The sequence below is a fragment of the Bos indicus x Bos taurus genome, chromosome 16 (assembly GCF_003369695.1).
Source record: "Bos indicus x Bos taurus breed Angus x Brahman F1 hybrid chromosome 16, Bos_hybrid_MaternalHap_v2.0, whole genome shotgun sequence".
In the NCBI taxonomy this organism is placed as follows: domain Eukaryota; kingdom Metazoa; phylum Chordata; class Mammalia; order Artiodactyla; family Bovidae; genus Bos; species Bos indicus x Bos taurus.
The window spans coordinates 9,132,215-9,144,672 of NC_040091.1; the positions used below are offsets into that span (position 1 = coordinate 9,132,215).

General features: G+C 39.4%; 1 pseudogene; it reads right to left on the minus strand.

The window, feature by feature from the left end:
- Window positions 1-8,452: 8,452 nt before the first annotated feature.
- LOC113907066 lies at window positions 8,453-9,107 on the minus strand (annotated as a pseudogene).
- Window positions 9,108-12,458: the final 3,351 nt, after the last annotated feature.

Consider the following 12,458-nt stretch of genomic DNA (forward strand, 5'->3'; position numbering starts at 1 on the left):
TAGTTCCTAAACCAAATACCCAGAGTATTTAGGTGATCATTTCATGCTTTGTGTCCATCACTTTGATATTCCCAAGCACTGTATAATTCTGTTAACTTGGTCTGATATTAACCCTGTGATATTTGCTTTCCGATAGGGCCTGTGGTATCTGGCCCTCATATTTGCAGTCCCATGCTCAGCAAGGACAAGGGAATAATCACATATATTTACTAGACCCAACATTACCACTTCCTATTCCGATAACAAATACCTTGATCTGTAGGTTCTAGCTGCTCCAGCTGCCGGGTATTCCAATATCTGCCTAATCAACTCAGTGAAGATGTCTTGACCTTGGGTTCTGTTTCCTATGCTCCATAAGCAGGTGTCTGAAAATTATTCAAGGCAGAGAGCCAGAGTAAAGATGAGGCTCACTCTGTGTTTTTCTTTGCTCAGGGATTTCAGGTCTATGATGTCGAATGTCCAATTCCTGAGAACAGTTGCTATGTGCATGCTGTCTAGTATTAAGATTCTTTATGGAAAGATGGAAACAGTACCAGCAATTCATCATTGTCAAGTAATAAGACTTTTAGGCCATGATTATATTTTTGCACTGAAACTTTCCTTCATTTTGTTAAAATTATGTGATCTGAAGAAACCAATACAGGACATTGCCATGGACATATTCCTGCCAGTTTTGCTATAAATTTCCTAAGAAATAACACAAAATATTAATGATTTACTTCAACTCAGACATAAATATTTAATGCACAATTAAAAAGATAAACACTAACCCTCTGCTTAGTTGCTGAGTTGTGTCTGACTCTTTGTAACCCCTTGTACTGTAGCCCAACAGGCTCCTCTGTCCATGAGAATTCTCCAGGCAAGAATACTGGAGTGGGTTGCCATGCTCTCCTCCAGGGGAACTTCCCAACCTGGCATCAAACCCAGGTCTCCCACATTGCAGGCAGATTCTTCACCAGCTGAGCCATGAGGGAAGCCCAATCACTAACCCTACAAGAGGTAAAATAGAATATTGGTAAATGATCTAAACATAAAATATAATGATACATTAAAAAATAACATGGTGTATAACATAACTGGGAATTTAAAATGGAAAAATTTGGAAATCTTTTTAAAAACTAAATTAGGAATTTAAAGACAGAAATGGTATGGACCTAACAGAAGCAGAAGGTATTAAGAAGAGGTGGCAAGAATACACAGAAGAACTATATAAAAGAGATCTTAATGACACAGATAACCACAATAGTGTGATCAATCTTTGTGTGATTGCTTCAACAGTACATGAACCGAGAACTTCCAGATGTTCAAGCTGGGTTTAGAAAAGGCAGAGGAACAAGAGATTAAATTGCCAACATCTGTTGGACCATAGAAAAGGCAAGAAAATTCCCAAAAAACATCTAATTGTGCTTAATTGACCACACAAGCCTTTGACTGTGTTGGTCACAACAAACTATGGAAAATTTACAGAGATGGAATTGCCAGATGGGTGTTACCAGCCTCTTGAGAAACCTGTATGCAGGTCAAGATGCAACAGTAAAAACCAGACATGGAACAGCAGGCTGATTCACCATTGGAAAAGGAATAGGTCAAGGCTGTATATTGTAACCCTGCTTATTTAACTTATATGCAGAGTACATCATGTGAAATGCAGGCTGGAAGAAGTGCAAGCTGGAATCAAGATTGCTGGAAGAAATGTCCATAACCTCAGATATGAAAATGACACCACCCTTATGATGGAAAGCAAAGAGGAACTAAAGAGCCTCTTGATGAAGGTGAAAGAGGAGACTGAAAATGCTGGCTTAAAACTCAATGTTCAAAAAATGAAGATTATGGCAGTCAGTCCCATCACCTCATGGCAAATAGATGGGTAAAAATGGAAACAGTGGGAGACTTTACTTTCTTGTGCTCCAAAATTACTGCAGATGGTGACTGCAGCCATGGAATTAAAAGACGCTTGCTCCTAGGAAGAAAAGCTATGACAAAACTAGACAACATGTTAAAAAGCAGAGTTAAAAAGCAGAGATATTACTTTGCCAACAAAGGTCCGTCTAGTCAAAGCTATAGCTTTTCCAGTAATCATGTACAAATGTGAGAGTTGGACCGTAAAGAAGGCTGAGCACCGAAGAACTGATGCTTTTGAACTGTGGTATTGGAGAAGACTCTTGAGAGTTCCTTGGACAACAAGGAGATGAAACCAGTCAGTTCTAAAGGAAATTAACCCTGAATATTCTTTGGAAGGACTGATCCCGAAGCTGAAATGCCAATACTTTGGCCACCTGATGCGAAAAACTCTCATTGGAAAAGACCCTGTTGCTGGGAAAGATGAAGCAAGGAGAATGGGACAATAGAAGATGAGATGATCTGATGGCATCACCGATTCAATGGACATGGATTTGAGCAAACTCCGAGAGCCTGAATGACAGGGAAGCCTGGGGTGTTCTCGTCTGTTGGGCCACAAAGCAACTGAACAACAATGAATAATCTTTATATCATATAATTATTTCCACATGTTCTCTTTTTATTTAGTTAGCCTTTCCTCAGTTTAGAGGTGATAATTTTTATATTTGTCATTTGACTTCAACATTTCTTAGATTACTCACATGTTAATTTGTTTCATAATTACTGTTATTCTCTACCACTTTTTTGTATATTTTTTTTTGCATTTTTTGTATCTAAGTGACTGTTATAGATTCATCTGTATTGAAAATTTTAAAAACTTTGCACAAATCATCTTTCTGGGTGCTTTTTTCTTTGAATTATACATAGTTGAAATACATGGGATTCAGGATTTCTTTCTGTTTTCATTTACTTAAATTTGGATATTACTTTAAATTTTAAAATTATCTTTAATTTTTTTTTTAAATCTTACTATCAGTTCGGTTCAGTCATTCAGTTCTGTCCGACTCTTTGAAACCCCATGAATCGCAGCACGCCAGGCCTCCCTGTCCATCACCAGCTCCCAGAGTTCACTCAAACTCATGTCCATCGAGTCGGTGATGTCATCCAGTCATCTCATCATCTGTCGTCCCCTTTTCCTCTTGCCCCCAATCCCTCCCAGCATCAGGTCTTTTCCAGTGAGTCAACTCTTCACATGAGGTGGCTGCAGTACTGGAGTTTCAGCTTTAGCATCATTCCTTCTAAAGAACACCCAGGACTGATCTCCTTTAAGAATGACTGTTGGATGTCCTTGCAGTCCAACGGACTCTCACGAGTCTTTCCAACACCACAGTTCAAAAGCATCAATTTTTCGGTGCTCAGCTTTCTTCACAGTCCAACTCTCACATCCATACATGACCATTGGAAAAAACATAGCCTTGACTAGACGGACCTTTGTTGGCAAAGTAATGTCTCTGCTTTTGAATATGCTATCTAGTTTGGTCATAACTTTCCTTCCAAGGAGTAAGCGTCTTTTAATTTCATGGCTGCAATCACAATCTACAGTGATTTTGGAGCCCCAAAAGATAAAGTCTGACACTGTTTCCACTGTTTCCACATCTATTTCCCATGAAGTGATGGGACCAGATGCCATGATCTTCGTTTTCTGAATGTTGAGCTTGAAGCCAACTTTTTCACTTTCCTCTTTCACTTTCATCAAGAGGCTTTTGAGTTCCTCTTCACTTTCTGCCATAAGGCTGCTGTCATCTGCATATCTGAGGTTATTGATATTTCTCCCAGCAATCTTGATTTCAGCTTGTGCTTCTTCCAGCCCAGCGTTTCTCATGATGTACTCTGCATATAAGTTAAATAAGCAGGGTGACAATATATAGACTTGAAGTGCTCCTTTTCCTATTTGGAACCAGTCTGTTGTTCCATGTCCAGTTCTAACTGTTGCTTCCTGACCTGCATACAGATTTATCAAGAGGCAGGTAAGGTGGTCTGGTATTCCCATCTCTTTCAGAATTGTCCACAGTTTATTGTGATCCACACAGTCAAAGGCTTTGTCATAGTCAGTCAAGGAGAAATAGATGTTTTTCTGGAACTCTACTGCTTTTTCGATGATCCAGCGGATGTTGGCAATTTGATCTCTGGTTCCTCTGCATTTTCTAAAACTAGTTTGAACCTCTGGAAGTTCATGGTTCACGTATTGCTGAAGCCTGGCTTGGAGAATTTTGAGCTTTACTTTACTAGCGTGTGAGATGAGTGCAATTGTGCGGTAGTTTGAGCATTCTTTGGCATTGCCTTTCTTTGGGATTGGAATGAAAACTGACCTTTTCCAATCTTGTGGCCACTGCTGAGTTTTCCAAATTTGCTGGCATATTGAGTGTGGCACTTTCACAGCATCATCTTTCAGGATTTGAAATAGTTCACCTGGAAGTCCATCACCTCCACTAGCTTTGTTCATAGGGATGCTTTCTAAGGCCCACTTGACTTCACATTCCAGGATGTCTGGCTCTAGGTGAGTGATCACACCATCGTGATTATCTTGGTCTTGAAGATCTTTTTGTACAGTTTTTCTGTGTTTTCTTGCCACCTCTTCTTAATATCTTCTGCTTCTGTTAGGTCCATACCATTTCTGTCCTTTGTCGACCCCATCTTTCCATCTGTTCAGATCAGTTCAGTTCAGTCACTCAGTCATCTCCGACTCTTTGCGACCCCATGAATCGCAGCACACCAGGCCTCCCTGTCCATCACCAACTCCCAGAGTTCACTCAGACTCACGTCCATCGAGTCAGTGATGCCATCCAGCCATCTCATCCTCTGTTGTCCCCTTCTCCTCCTGCCCCAATCCCTCCCAGCATCAGAGTCTTTTCCAATGAGTCAACTTGCCGCATGAGCTGGCCAAAGTACTGGAGTTTCAGCTTTAGCATCATCCCTTCCAAAGATAGCCCAGGGCTGATCTCCTTCAGAATGGACTGGTTGGATCTCCTTGCAGTACAAGGGGACATCTTTGCATAAGTAGTATATATTTGAATTTGTTTCTAACTGTAGTTATATTTACAGCACACATATTTTGTCTCTGCATTCCTTTAACCTTGTGTCTTTTTAAAAACTTTCTTTTAACATTAGTTAATTTTTCTATGTCCAATTTTTAATATTTTCTCTATAGCTATGATATAATAATAATGCCAGGTATTTTACTTCAAGTAGCACTTAAAATTTTTAAATGCATTTATTATATTTTGTTTTTCTATCATTTTTAATGCTATATTAGCAACTCTAAAATCTCAGATAATTTAATCTAAGGTATGTAATATAAGGTATGTAATCCAATAGTTTTGCTTCAAATCTTCTTTCCCCAAGTATTTGTGAATCATTGACTATATAACCAGGAATTCTGATTGAGATTATTCTTATTATATTAAATAGTATCTTCATATAGTACCTCTTTTAATTTTTACTTGTGTCTCATGTTTCAAAACTGATCTTAAAACATTTATTTTGAAGATGTCTTTTCAGCTTCAATAGTATTCTTATTTGGGACCAGATGATTCTTTGTTGTGGAGAGCTGTCCTGGGCATTGTAGGATATTTAGCAAGCTATGGTTAGTTGTAATGATCAAAAATATCTGCAGATTTTGCCAAATCTTCTCTGGGGATAGGTAATATCACCTGTTATTTTGATAGAGACTTCATTGAATCTACAGATTGGTTCGTATCAATATCTTAACAATGTTAATTCTTCCAGTCCATGAATGAAGAATATCTATTTCTTTACATAATTTTTAATTTTCTTCATCAGGTTTTCAAAGTTCAGAGTATGGGTCTTACATCTACTTGTTTAAGTATATTTCTAGGTATATTTCTTTTAAATGTAATTTTAAAGGGGATATTGTCTTGATTTTTTCTTATAGTTCATTATTAATGTATTAAAAAATACTTTTATGTGTGTTTGCATTGATTCAGGTTGGTGCTGAATTTTTAAAAAAAAAATAGTTAACAAGAACAGTGAGCAACATAACCTATTATTTACTGAATTCAGATATACTATGCATGTTTAAAACATTATCTTATTTAATCCTCACAACAATGTCAATTTTCAGAAGACTAAAGTACTTGAAGAAATTCAGTTAGGATGAACATACCAAGTTTTCAAAGATGTGGACTAGTACTTTTATCTACTGCTAACAAATACACACGTGGCACTAGTGGTAAATAACCCATCTGCCAACACAGGAGACATGAGAGACATGGGTTTAATTCCTGGGTTGGGAAGATCCCTGGAGAAGGGCATGACTGCCCACTCCAGTATCCTTGCCTGGAGAATCCCACAGACAGAGGAGTTTGGTGGGCTACATTCCACAGTATCACAAAGAGTCAGACACAACTGAAGCGACTTACCATGCAACACAAATACAAATTGGAAGAGGTTTTTTTTAAAACAGGATGGTAGTTTCTTTAAAATTTAAAACATGCATATGTTCCAGTCATTCAATGCCTAGGTATTTATAATGGAAAAGAAGACACAAAGATTTGTACAAATATTCATAAAGCTTTAGAATTGATGTCTTTGAACTGTGGTGCTGGAGAAGACTCCTGAGAGCCCCTTGGACATCAAGGAGATCAAATCGGTCAATCTTAAGGGAAATCAATCCTGAATACTCATTGGAAGGGCTGATCCTGAAGCTGAAACTCCAGTGTTTTGGTCATTTGATGCAAACAGCTGACTCACTGGAAAAGTCCCCGATGCTGGGACAGATTGAGGGCAGAAGGAGAAGAGAACATTAGAAGATGAGATAGCTGGATGGCAAAACCAATGCAATGGACATGAAATGGGCAAACTTTGGGAGATGCTGAGGGACAGAGAGGCCTGGCCTGCTGCTGTCCATGGGGTTGCAAAGAGTCTGGCATGACTGGGCAACTGAACAACAACAACTAGAAACTATAAAAATGTCCATAAAAATTGAATAAATTAATAAACTTTGGTATAGATACCATTGGGATATTTCTCAGCAATACAAAGGAACACAATTTTTTTTTTTTAAATTCAACTATAAAAAAATCTCAAAATCTATGCTGAATGAAAGAAACCAGGAAAAACTAGAATGCATTCTATCTATACAGAATTCTAAAATAATACCTGTTGATCTATAAGGCTAGAAAGCAGATCAATGGTTACCTGAAGACATTGTGGCGGTGGGGGCAGTCATGTAACAAAAGGGCATAAAACATGTATAGTTGCATTCACTCATTTTCTCCATTATATGACTATTAAGAAGCTTAGATAGGATGATTTTTTTTCATTAAATTTTTACTTACATGCAATCAAATTCACTCAATTTAAGTAAATTTTGAACTACTGTAATTGTTTATAGTTGTATAACTGCAGTAGAGCCTTTTCCTCATCATAAAGTTTCTTACTTTTTTATTATACCCACTCCCAACCACAGGCATTCTCTATTCTACCTTGTTGTTTTTCAGTCACTAAGTCATGTCTGCATGACTGCAGCACGCCAAGCCCCTCTGCCCTCCACTATCTCCCAGAGTTTGCTCAGATTCATATCCATTGAGTTGGAGATGCTATATAACCATCTCATCCTGTACCAACCTCTTCTCCTCCTGCCTTCAATCTTTCCCAGCATCAGGATCTTTTTCAGTGAGTCGGCTCTTCATATCAGGTGGCCAAAGTATTGGAGCTTCAGCACCAGTTCTTCTAGGGTTAATATCATTTAGGATTGAATGGTTTGATCTCCTTGAAGGACTCTCAAGAGTCTTCTCCAGCACCACAATTCAAAGACATCGATTCTCCAGCGCTCAGCCTTCTTTATGGTCCAACTTTCACATCTATATGTGGTTACTGAAAACAACCATAGTTTTTACTTATATGGACCTTTGCCAACAAAATGATGTCTTTGCTTTGTAATACTCTGTCTAGGTTTGTCATAGCTTCTGTTCCAAGGAACTAGCATCTTTTAATTTCATGGCTGCAGTCACCATCTGCAGTGATTTTGGAGCCCAGAAAAATAAAGTCTGACACTGTTTCCACTGTTTCCCCATCTATTTGTCATGAAGTGAGGGGACTGGTTGCAGTGATCTTAGTTTTTTGAATGTTGAGTTTTAGGCCAGCTTTCTCACTCTCCTCTTTCACCCTCATCAAGAGGCTCTATAGTTTCTCTTAAATTTCTGCCATTAGAGTGATATCATCTGAGGTTATTGATATTTCTCCTGGTGAACTTGATTCCAGCTTGAGATACACCCAGCCTGGCATTTCCCGTGATGTACTCTGTGTAAGTTAAATAAGCAAGGTAACAGTATACAGACTTGACATACTCCTTTCTCAATTTTGAACCAGTCTGTTTTTCCATGTCCAGTTCTAACTGTTGCTTTTTTTTTTCTTTTCTTAAACATTTAATTCACATTATAGAGGGATTTATGTTTGCTTTTTTCCAATCATTAACAGTGGTTGAGGAGTACTGAATCCATCACTACTTTGATAACACAGTAGATTCCAGATTCATTTTTCCAGGTACCAAGAGATCCCTCTAAATCAAATCAGCCTTTGTATATACTTATTTTTACTGAACACAGTAATGCCTGTTGGTATCTCTGAAGCATAATCACATCTTAGGTTGGTATTTCTCCAGGTAAAGAAGCTGTTTGGAATTGAATGCTCCCCTTCTTTTTTTGTCTTATAAATTGAAATGCATCTTCATTCCACATGTGTACTTCATTCAACATTCCACATTCAATCAAAGCAAGTGCAACCGGTACAGGTCCCCTTCCCAATCCTGCAACGCAGTGCGCTACAACACAGCAACCTTGTTCTTCAGGATATTTGGTTTTAGTAGGCTTAGCCAACGGAGAAGACAATGGCACTCCGCTCCAGTACTCTTGCCTGGAAAATCCCAGGAATGGGGGAGACTGGTGGGCTGCCGTCTATAGAGTCGCACAGAGTCGGACACGACTGAAGTGACTTAGCAGCAGCAGCAGACTTAGCCAATCATCTACTACCTGACTAGGGGGTGGTGCTCCACTGTCAAAAGGCCAATCTAGAACGTGAATTTCCTTCTTTTTCAATATGTAGCATCATAAACTCGAGCCAAAGTTGCCACTTCATACTTCCGAAGTTCCTCTGTAAACGAACTTGTTGAGGGTAGCAGTGGTAGGGTTGTGGGTTATCAGAAAACTCACGTTCTCATAGGAGATCTCCACAAGGGCTGGACGGTTCATTATGGCAAATAAAAAGTGTGACTGTGCGTGTGTGTGTGATGGTGAAAATGAAAAAAAGAAAAAAGAAAAAAATCAATAAATCTTGAAATGTTTCATAGCAGAGAAGATTAAAAAGACCACTAAAATGTCTAAATCAGTTTTCTCTATTCAACTAGCTTATTCTTTCAGAAACTTCTCTCTTTAAGATAAGCAGATAAGCAGAACTATTTAGAATCCACTTGAATCCAAATTCAACTTGGGCCTCAATGTCTGCTGATGGATACCATGACTACCAAAAAAAAAAAAAAATCCAACTACATAACAACACTTAAGCAGCCTTTACTACATTTAGGCCCTAGTGAGACACGTTAAAAGCATAGGTCGCTCTCCACTTTTGTTTACTTGATGCTTAATTTTACTGGAGTCATCAAAATAAATATGCTTGCAAAAAAAAAAAAAAAAAATCCAACTATTTCTGAGATCAATCTGGGTGTCCAGAGTCTTCAAGGTGATAGTAATTATGGCACATAGACCCTCCAAGCTCACTTGTCAACGGAAACACCGTGCTGAGCCTGGCAGAAGTCTGCCCTCGCACTCAGAAGCGCCATAAATATGCAACCTATATTCCAACGAAAACGCTACTGAGCTGAGGCCTGGGCATTGAACTCTGGCGGCAGCGGAGTCCAGCCTCTGAGCCCGACACCCGGCTCGGTCCGGCAATGGCGCATGTCCAATCCCGGTCTAGATACTGCTGCTCCTCCTGCTGCTATGGCCGCCGCTGCCCTGTGGCGTCGCCTCTGCCCTGTGACCTACTGCCGCTGCCGCTCCAGCTGCTACCCGTTGGACAACGGTTACCTGCATATAGGTTTCTCAAGAGACAGGTAATGGGATCTGGCATGCCCATATCTTTAAGAATTTTCCACAGTTCATTATGATCCACACAGTCAAAGGCTTTAGCATAGTCAATGAAGCAAAAGTAGATCTTGAGTTGTGTTTTGTTTTGTTTTTAATTCCCTTGCTTTCTCTATGATCCAACAAACATTGGCAATTTAATGTCTGGTTCCTCTGGCTTTTCTAAATTCTGCTGGTACCGGTGGAAGTTCTCTATTCATGGTCTGCTGAAGCCTAACATGAAGGATTTTGAGCATTTCTTTGTCAGCGTGTGAAATGAGTGCAATTGTGTGGTAGTTTGAACATTCTTTGGCATTGCCCTTCTTTGGGATTGGAATTCTTTGGGATTGGAACTGACCTTTTCCAGTCCTGCAGCCACTGCTGAGTTTTCCAAATTTGGTGACATATTGAGTGTAGCACTTTAAAAGCATCACCTTTTAGGATTTTAAAAAGCTCAGCTGGAATTCCCTTGCCTGCTTTGTCTACATTCATTATAAGTTTACTTTTATTTTATAAGCTGCAAATATTTGGAATCATACAGTATATAATCTCTTGTATTTGACTCTTAACTTGGCATACTGGTACGAAAATCATCCAGGTTATTACATGTGTTATTATTGCATTTCCTTTTGTTTCTGAGTGTTATTTCATAGTATGACTATCCTAGATTTTTTTAATTTATTCATGTTTTAATTGAAGGATAATTGCTTTACAGAATTTTGTTGTTTTCTGTCAAACCTCAACATGAATGAATCAGCCATACATATACATATGTCCTCTCCTCTTGAACCTTCCCTCTCATCTCCTTCCCATCCCACCCCTCTAGGTTGATACAAAGCCCCTGTTTGAGTTTCCTGAGCCATACAGCAAATTCCCTTTGGCTATATATTTTACATATGGTAATGTAAGTTTCCACCTTACTCTCTGCATACATCTCACCCACTTCTCCCCTCTTCCCATGTCCATAATTCTGTTTTCTATGTCTGTTTCTCCATTGCTGTCCTGCAAATAAAGTCTTCGGTGCCATCTTTCAAGATTCCGTATATATAGGTGTTAATAGACGTAGTTCAGTCTGTATAATAGGCTCTAGGTTCATCAACCTCATTAGATCTGAATCAAATATGTTCCTTTTTATGGCTGAGTAATACTCCATTGTGTTTATATACTACAGCTGCTTTATCCATTCATCTGTGGATGGACGTCTAGGTTGCTTCAATGTTTTAACTACTGTAAAAAATGCTGCGATGAACACTGGGGTACATATGTCTTTTTCCATTTTTGTTCCCTCAGGGTATATGCCTACGAGTGAGATTGATGGGTCATATGGTGGTTTAAGTTCAGTCTCTCTGTTGTGTCCAACTATTTGCGACCCTATGAATCGCAGTATGCCAGGCCTCCCTGTCCATCACCAACTCCCGGAGTTCACTCAGATTCACCTCCAACGAGTCAGTGATGCCATCAGCCATCTCATCCTCTGTAGTCCCCTTCTTCTTCTACCCCGAATCCCTCCCAGCATCAGAGTCTTTTCAATGAGTCAGCTCTTCGCATGAGGTGGCCAAAGTACTGGACTTTCAGCTTCAGCATCATTCCCTCCAAAGAAATCCCAGGGCTGATCTCCTTCAGAATGGACCAACCAGAATGGACTGGTTGGATCTCTTTGCAGTCCAAGGGACTCTCAAAAGCCTTCTCCAACACCACAGTTCAAAAGCATCAATTCTTTGGTACTCAGCCTTCTTCACAGTCCAACTCTCACATCCATACATGACCACTGGAAAAACCATAGCCTTGATTAGACGGACCTTTGTTGGCAAAGTAATGTCTCTGTTTTTCAATATGCTATCAGCTTGGTCATAACTTTCATTCCAAGGAGTAAGTGTCTTTTAATTTCATGGCTGCAGTCACCATCTGCAGTGATTTTGGAGCCCAGAAAAATAAAGTCTGACACTGTTTCCACTGTTTCCCCATCTATTTCCCATGAAGTGATGGGACTGGATGCCATGATCTTCGTTTTCTGAATGTTGAGCTTTAAGGCAACTTTTTCACTCTCCACTTTCACTTTCATCAAGAGGCCTTTTAGTTCCTCTTCACTTTCGGCCATAAAGGTGGTGTTATCTGCATATCTGAGGTTATTGATATTTCTCCTTGCAATCTTGATTCCACCCTGTGCTTCTTCCAGCTCAGCGGTTCTCATGATGTACTCTGCATATAAGTTAAATAAGCAGGGTGACAATATACAGCCTTGACGTACTCCTTTTCCTAATTGGAACCAGTCTGTTTTTCCATGTCCAGTTCTCACTGTTGCTTCCTGACCTGCATACAGATTTCTCAAGAGGCAGGTTAGGTGGCCTGGTATTCAGAAATCTTTCAGAATTGTCCACAGTTTATTGGGATCCACACAGTCAAAGGCTTTGGCATAGTCAATAAAGGATAAATAGATGTTTTTCCGGAACTCTCTTGCTTTTTCCATGATCCAGCGGATGT